General features: G+C 31.9%; 1 protein-coding gene across 1 annotated transcript in view; it reads left to right on the forward strand.

Moving 5' to 3' along the window:
* The first annotated feature begins 1,125 nt into the window (after positions 1-1,125).
* The window catches only part of LOC108727318 (zinc transporter ZIP1), a 24,665-nt gene continuing 17,169 nt past the window's right edge, over positions 1,126-8,621 (forward strand). Inside the window, exon 1 of the mRNA XM_018455405.1 lies at positions 1,126-1,892. The gene's annotated coding sequence lies outside the window, so the exon portion shown is untranslated. The remainder of the gene's footprint in view (positions 1,893-8,621) is intronic.

Below are 8,621 nucleotides of genomic sequence, written 5' to 3' on the forward strand. Positions count from 1 at the left end.
TTGTGTGCCGTGCGCAAAATAAAATATATAAAACTTTTACTTCATAATTTCCGAACGCACAAATTATGTAAAAATGATACGAGCGAGTTACAAAAATAATTTTTATTCGGTTATCTCTTGCATTGCATAGTAAATAACACATTGATAAGCGGGTATCTTAATTAAATATACGCCCCCCTTGTCGTGCAATTAGAAGTGTTATATCAAGAGCAAATAAAATCTTTTCTTACACATACGAGATTCTGCGAAAGCGCGACTGGGGTTCCCATCACCGGGGGATTCTCGCGGAAGAATAGATAACATGGAGAATCCGCGAAATAATTGTATACGACGGCACCATCCGGTATTCCGGTCGATTATTCGATAATCGTTAACTGCATTCTGGACTACGGACTAGATGCTCTCTGTCGAGTTCTGTCTTCCCCCCTCCTCTCTTTTCCCTGATCACGTGTTGTGTGCGTCATATACGTAATTGGGATGAAAACGCAAATTCATGCTCTCGAATTAAGGGTCACTTTGGATAACTTCAATTAATATTAATCGATGTTAACTGAGAATTCGTATAATTACTAACAACAAGCTTGCGTTAAGAGCCGGAGTCATGGTGGAAGTCAGAGACGAATTTTTCTTGTTCCAAATTACGATTAAAAAACTGAAAAAAAAAACGCAAGATAATTGCAATATTTGTATCAACAGAATTGCCTGCATCTTGAGTTAAAGAGCGATTTTTTTGGTAAGAAAAACGCAACATAGAAATTTGTTTTTATGTCTTACTCGGTATGCACTGATATATGTAACTGAAGGCAGATAATTTTATTTATTATGTTTTTTTAAATTATGTTTATTATTTATTATCTTATTTATTATGTTAAGGATCAAAAGACAAAATCTGACTCTGTAGCAGACTTTATAAAACAAAAAAATCTTGTAGTAAAATATTGTACGATACAAAATTTGATTCTCCAAGACTATATCTGCATCGTGAGAGCAACAGATTCATTTTATTTATTATAATATTTTTAAAAGCGAAGTTACAAAATCTAAATCTTTAGGCTTCGTAAAACATCAGCCAAGACAAGTTTCATGACAATAAAATATTTCTTCTGTAAGACAATATACGGTAGAATATATGTATTTGCACCACAAATGAGGTGTAAATGAGTTTTCTCATTACTCCTGCCCTTAATCATCGAGTAGAATTAATCGATGTTGGTCGAAAGTCCTCCGCTGCTTTTCCCCACCACAAGGTAATCCTGAACGACGCCCGACTGAGAATCCTCTGATGCTTCATTCCTCGCTCGTGCATTCCACCCGGCTCGGTGCCTCGCAGTGATCCCTTCTGCTGGTACCTCTTTAAAGTCACCGACACGTCTTCGGCGTCACTACTCCGCGTCCGGCATCGTCGCAGATCAGATCAACCGATGGTCCATCCGTATCTCGACTACCAGTGTATTTTCCTCTACTATCGCGAAAACTATAAACATTCTTAAAATTATCTCGACAATCGTTATCGGGGATTGCAAGCAAGATATTTTTTTTTTTTGCGAGTGTGTTAACTCAAGGTAAATCTTTGCAACAAAGACCCGTATCTCTAGAGAGTATCTCTACACGAGACTGTTGACAATTTGTCATTTCATCGACACATATCTCGTCTATCAGACCATTTACAGCGATTCAACCAATTACCTCGATTATACGTGACGTTTTACAATGACATTCGTTCTTCGTTGATGTGATTACGTTCGATCAGCGTTTTGTGATTAGTGTTCAGTTTCCATCGACGCATTCCTCGGATTGATTGGCTGCCAGACCAGTGGAATACTCACCGTAGAAAACGACGCGGTATTCGTCTTTCTTGTTGAAGCCTGTGACTTAAAACTTGAAAGATTCAGGTGAGAAAAGAAAACGGGCCCTATCTCGGATCTATGCATACGGTGGTCATATGTCCTTCATTGTAAAGAACAATTCTTTCAAATAGCTTTTGGATTTATTTATTTTTCAAAATTTAATTTTATCTTTTATTTTAATAATATTATTTTCCTTTCTAATTAGCATTCCGATATCTAATGTACTATAATGAGCGAATTTTTATAGAAACAACCGATATAGTTTTATGCAGGGTTGTATAAGTTACATAAAAAAGTAACGAAGTTACCTTTTTCGTTACTTTTTTTTTACGTAATTATAATACCTTTTCTAATGAGTAACGGTAATGGTAATTAAGTTACAATTTCTAGTAATGAATAACGAAATTTGAAAGTTACTATTTTGTTATATATATACTCGTTATTTTTAGTTTTTTTAGTGAGTAACGCGTAATGATGACAGGTTACTTTTTAAAATGACTTTTCCAGCCTTAGTATAACCTTAGCATTTAGTGTTACCGTCATAAAAAATTGCAACGTCATTATCAAATTGTTTATTATAAAAAGTAACGACACAGTAACGAGAAAGTAACTTTTAACAACCCTGATTTTATGCAAGAGCAATATTAGCCAAAAGAACAACAAAATTACAATCATATCATAAAAATGACGCCCAAATAAGTCGTGATTGATTGAAAAATGACTTTTAATAATCAAATTTGTAGCTATTTTGACGTCATTTTGATGTTATGATGACATGTACCATACTTATCTCAGGTGTACAGCGCATAAAAATTTCAGAAATTAATGCGTAGACTTCTGACAATCACAAACTAGTTTGGAAATATTTAGAAATAAAGATCTAAAATTTTCAAGTTTTTGTCCTTCATTTTCTTTCAGAAAATATGATCACCGTACTCATATGTATCGTATTATGTTCACAAATAATCAGATTAGAAAAAAAAGAAATTATTTTATGAAGTTTTTGGAATCGGCTTTGTAAGCGTTAAATTTTTTCTGTTTGAATATTTAATGAACAACGTTCTCGTTGGAACAAATTCGAAATTAAATATGGAATGCTTTTTATTTCAAAGTAAAAAAAATTATGACAAAATTACACATTATTCTATATCGCATTTAAAAGTAAAGTTTATCGTCTGGATCAAAAGTTATTTTCAATAAGAAGTAATATTTTTTTATCTGTGCTCTAATAGAAATGTATGGAAATGTATTACACAATAGTGACAAAAATCTCAATTTTTTAATATAAATACTTTAAGTATTTAAGATGATTTATGTAAAGATACATTGCGATGCAAAAATTAGTTGCCCTGTAAATAAACAAAATATTTATTTGTTCGTAATCTTTGTAATTAAGCAGTGAATTGCAATGAAACTTTATGTGAATGATTTTGAAAATTTAAAGTCATTTTAAAGTACTTATTTTTGTTATTATTTTAAAAATTTTAGTTTACACAATAAAAGTAATAACAAATAAAGCTGGTAAATGACTATAAATAAAAATATCTGTAAACATATGTTGTTCAATAAAAATCGAATGTTATAAACACAACTTTCATATGTTTATAGTTTGTTTAAACTATAAATTTAACATATGTGCTGTATACATTCACCTTCATGACTTACATCGTATCTTACTTGTACTCTTCTTAACTCATTGTTAGAATGAAGCTAAAATGCATTAAAGCGGCGATTAAGTGTTATTAGCATTCTATTATACTAGTTACACAAACAAATATTTTTTTATCTTAAATACTACAAAACAAGGTTTTTCTTATAGATGGTTGAATGCTGAAAACGATGTCATAAGTCAAATTTTATTAGCACGACAAGTTTCCAAAATAATTGACATTTAATCAGTTTAATGTGGCAAAAATGACTTTTCTGTAATATTTAACATTTTTTGTAAAAAAGATAACGATGTCTTGAAATTCTGATTAGAGATCATGAATGTATTGTATTCATCTCTTATAAAATGTATTTAAAAATTTTAATATCTCATTTTTTAACCATGTTATAGCCATGTATATAGTTTAAATTTTAAATATAAAGTTTTTTCCAAGACAGTAATTTTCCAGCTGTGACCATGATGTTATACACACTTATAATTTCAAGTATGTTATCGGTATAACTTTTATCATATAACTTTATCTGAAACCATATTGAAACATTTTTTAAATTTTGTTCCTTTCAAAATATTCGAAGTAGATAACTAAAATGAGACACTCTGTTTGTGTTTATATATATATATATACAAATTCATGTGTATATATATATATATATACATTTAGCGATATTTAGTAATAAATTATATTATGTATCAATACCACAAATAACCACAAACTAGATCGAAGTTATAAATAATGACTTCATCGTCATAGGCAGAAAATTTGTTATCTTAGAAAACTCTATGTTTAAATCCTCCATACCATAACTAAAAATAAAATATTGAAATAAAAAAGATGCATTTTATAAGAAATGAAAAATATATACATTCATGATTTCTGATCAAAATTTCAAGACATCCTTTTAATAAAAAAATGTCAAATATTGCAAGAAAAACGTCATTTTTAGCACATTAAACGTCAATTATTTCGAAATATGACGTGCTAATGAAGTATGACTTGGTATTATTTTCAGCATTCAAAAATCTATCAGTATCAGGCTGCTGCTCTTCATCTTGATAAAGTAATTTGCAACGTTCACAAAACGTTGGTTTTCCAAGAACGGATATAGATATGGAGAACAACTTGTGAAACACATAGCTTCTATACATATAGAAAGTATCCGTAGAATCTCAAAAATATTATCCAAATATCTGTAAGGAATACCTTGTCTGATTCAAAGTGATAAAAAAAACATTTTTTGTAAACTATGCTGACGCTATGTATCGCATATTAAGTAACATACTTATGCGTGTTCTACTTACTGAATACGACTCATGAATCTCATTTCAGTTCCCTTATGCGCGGGTTTCCCTGAAATTCTGTTAGAAACGACCGAGGATAATTGTAGCCAAAAGTGAAAATATTTTTCTTTTTCTTGTACTTAGAGGAGAAGGGCTATGCTAGATTCGCGAAGTTAACACGCCATATATGGCGTGTGAAAATATATTTTCAATTTTGATTTTTTTTAGTATAAATAATATGGAACTTTTTTTTATTGTAATAAGGAGCTTTGTAGAGCTGTGAAAAGCTGCAACTGTCATTATTTTTTTTATATTAATAGAATATAAAAAACGGCATGGTAACTTCACAATTCAAATTTATGTGGATCTGTGAAGCTAACACATTTTATTAATATATAAAAAAATTGATAATAATTTCAGTAGCACTTTTCGTAATCACCCAGTTCCTTATAAAAATAAAAAAAAGAGTTCCTCATTTGTTATAATAAAAAACCAAAATTGAAAAAGTAGCAGCCGGAACTCTGTTTAAAAATAATTGTAGAATTCTGCTAAAACTAACGAGAAATATCGCTGAAATTGCAATAAATTAATGACACGAGATTTTTTTGTACATTTAAAATCTATTAAAATTAGTAATTATTGGAACTTTGTTTTCAAATTATAAGTATTGATACAACTCAAGCTGTACAAATGGGAATTGTAAAATATAAATATTCTAAAATCTTGAATATCTTTCCAAAGTGGAACGAGACACCAAATGTTTTCTAAAAATTTTTCGTATATATCGAATACGGCAAATATTAAAATAAACTTAAAATAAACTCGTTTCCTCCTAATCTTAGAAATAAGCAAACGAAAATTCATTCAGGTAATAAAGAACGGAATTTTTATACAATTTTTCCCCTTTTCCTCGTACGAGGGAATTCCCCGTGTGTTTACGGGAACATCCGGTCGGAGAAATGCTAATGGAAAGATACGTGCAACGCCTTCTCATTGCATTTGATACCGTATAATAGGCTGGATCGCGTCTGCACTTAGAGCTAGCGCATTGTCACGTTTTTTACCAGATTCGTATATGTGTACGATATTTCCAACAATTATAACTTAAGCCGGCGGCACACAATGCTAGTTTTCTTGCTGGATTGCTAGCTAGAATAGATTCTTGCCACCGTATTGGCTGCGATGCTGGCACTGTCAGTACCGCAGCCAATACGATGGCAAGATTCTAATCCAGCTAGGAATCCAGCAGGAAAACAAGCATTGTGTGCTGTAGACTTTAATCGAAAAATTTTTTTTTTAATGAAAGAATTTGGAAGTTATTATATGTTTGCACTAAGGTTGCCTGAAGATAAATAATAATTTAATTATTGGTGGCTAATGCGACTATTACGATCCACAATATATTAATATTAATAAAGTTGATGATATTGTTCGACATGTAATTAATAGCAAAAATAATTTTATAGTAATGAAATTTTCCGAACATCAGATAAATAAATTTACCGATCCGTTATCTTTTATTTTGAATGGTATTCATTTATGTAGATAAAGTACAGCGAGAGATGCGAATTCGCGATTCGGATATCAATATCGATAAGACATTGATCGGAAGTACTTATAACCAGGGTTGGTAGAAAACATGCTAAATTGATGTTTTAAATATGTTTTTTTTATAGTACTGTTTAAAGCATATTTGAAGCATTAAAAACATATTTAAGAAGAAACACAGTATGTTTTATTCTTAAAAAAAAAATATTAGTCTTTATCAATCCTCCTTATATATATTGCATATATAATATAACCGCGATTATGTATGCGATGTTGTGACGCATAATCGACCGACATACGTATTTACATGTAAGAGGCTCTTACGCAATTGCGTAATCATACATAGAAATATCGACGATATCATGATGGTATCAGCTGTTTAAATGTGGATTAACAGGCAATCGCAGAGAGAGCGGAGGGAAAGACAGGGAAAGAACACCTGAATCTCTCCAAGGTGTAGAAACGTATCCATAGATAAAGAATAATTAAGAAGCTTTTTAATTTTATAATGAGCAAATAGTGTGAGAAAATCGTTTTTTAAGATAATTTCGTTCTCACGAATTGAATCTTTGATGAGAATTTTTCCTAGTGTTTTTAATGTCCGACTTAATTTTAAAATTCACATTATAATAATAGATAGATAATAAAAAACAGATTGAGACGAATTGCTTACTGTTTTTTCAGGATAAGCGATCGGTTGCTCGCAATCGATCTCCTCGAACGTTTACCTTGAACGACACAGAAATCTCCCCCCCGTCCCGGTAATTTTTGACTTTTTTTATCTACCAGAGGGTCACGCCGCACTGCACTTTCACTACATTCGATACCTCGGTGCCTAGCACTGCTGCACATTTCAAAGGCCATTAATTCTTCTCGCGGCATTCTCGCGTTGTTCGCGTCGATTGCATGAGTCGAGTCGACTAACGAACGATCACAGTTAAATCGCGCCGCTAAATCGGCACGAGCGGCAAAGATCGGCGCAGTACGATCGCTGATTCCCACGTCCCGAGAGAGCTTTTCGCAACGATTTCCTTTCGCCTCTCTTCGAAAAAAAAATATACCGTCGATACGTCGATCGATAGATTGGCATCATCGCGTGAACGCCGGACGACTTACTACTCGTGAAAGAACGTACGAAAACCAAAACGATCGGACAGATTAAGATAACGGTTTCGGAATTATGAACCAATGAATTAAAATAAAAAAAACATCTGTCTGCATGAATTTTTTTATAAACTTACACTGTAGATTAAACGCTTTTATAAGAGACATGCTGTGTGTGTGTGAGAGAAAGAGAGAGAGAGAGAAAAAGAGAGAGAAGCATGTAAAGGCAACTTATCTTTAGTTCTGTTCTTAAACCTTCTCTTTTGTCTGCATGACGAGGATAGCATGCGTGTGGACATTGAAAGAATAAAGACAATACAATATAGCCTATCCTTCAGTCTTGTCACGCAATCTCTCATATGAAAGCGCAGTCTATTTATGTATAAAAGTCTATAAATTTTTCTCTTTCCTTTTTTTTCCTTTTCAGCTACAATACTATGTCGTAATTGATCGTCATCTGTTACAGGGTAAGGTGCCGTTCTTCACTGAGAAAAAAGTGTTTGGCATTTGTGATTGTAATTAGATGGTAAAATAATTATGGTTAGGAGCTCCCTTTTTATGAAAAAATTGTACTATAAATTATGATAATTTAAAATAGTAGGTATAGTAAAATATAAAGACATAAATGGTAAATAAAATAAATATTCTTATTCAATAAATGTAATCGCAATTATAGTGAATATAACTATTTTCTTAAATTCACTTACTATTTACGTGGTAATGAATTGAAATATATGTTAAGAAAAAATTTTCATGCAGTGTGCGTGCGTGCGTGCGTGCGTGTGTGTGTGTGTGTGTGTCTATTTTTAACAGAACAATATTTGCGTAATTAAAACAACTATATATATATACGTATAGTTATCTTAAAAATGATTATAAATTATAATTAAATTACGGTAATTGCAACCATTTTTTTTTCTCTCAGTGTTCGCGACTTTTCCTCCTCTTTCAACCACAGACTATTATTATCGGTTTTTCTTCTTTACATAGAAACATAGGTATCTCACAATGCACATTAAAGTGTGAATGTAGTTATGTATACGTATGTAGTTATGTAGAATTCCTATATACATATCAATACCTGTTGCCGCTCCGTTGGTGGGCCCGTTTCCATCCACGGGCGTCTTATCGCGCGTCGACGTGATGATAATGAAGAGATCGGAAGCCGATATAAA

Source organism: Mycetomoellerius zeteki, unplaced genomic scaffold (genome assembly GCF_001594055.1).
Source record: "Mycetomoellerius zeteki isolate Tzet28-1 unplaced genomic scaffold, Tzet1.0 scaffold48, whole genome shotgun sequence".
NCBI lineage: Eukaryota > Metazoa > Arthropoda > Insecta > Hymenoptera > Formicidae > Mycetomoellerius > Mycetomoellerius zeteki.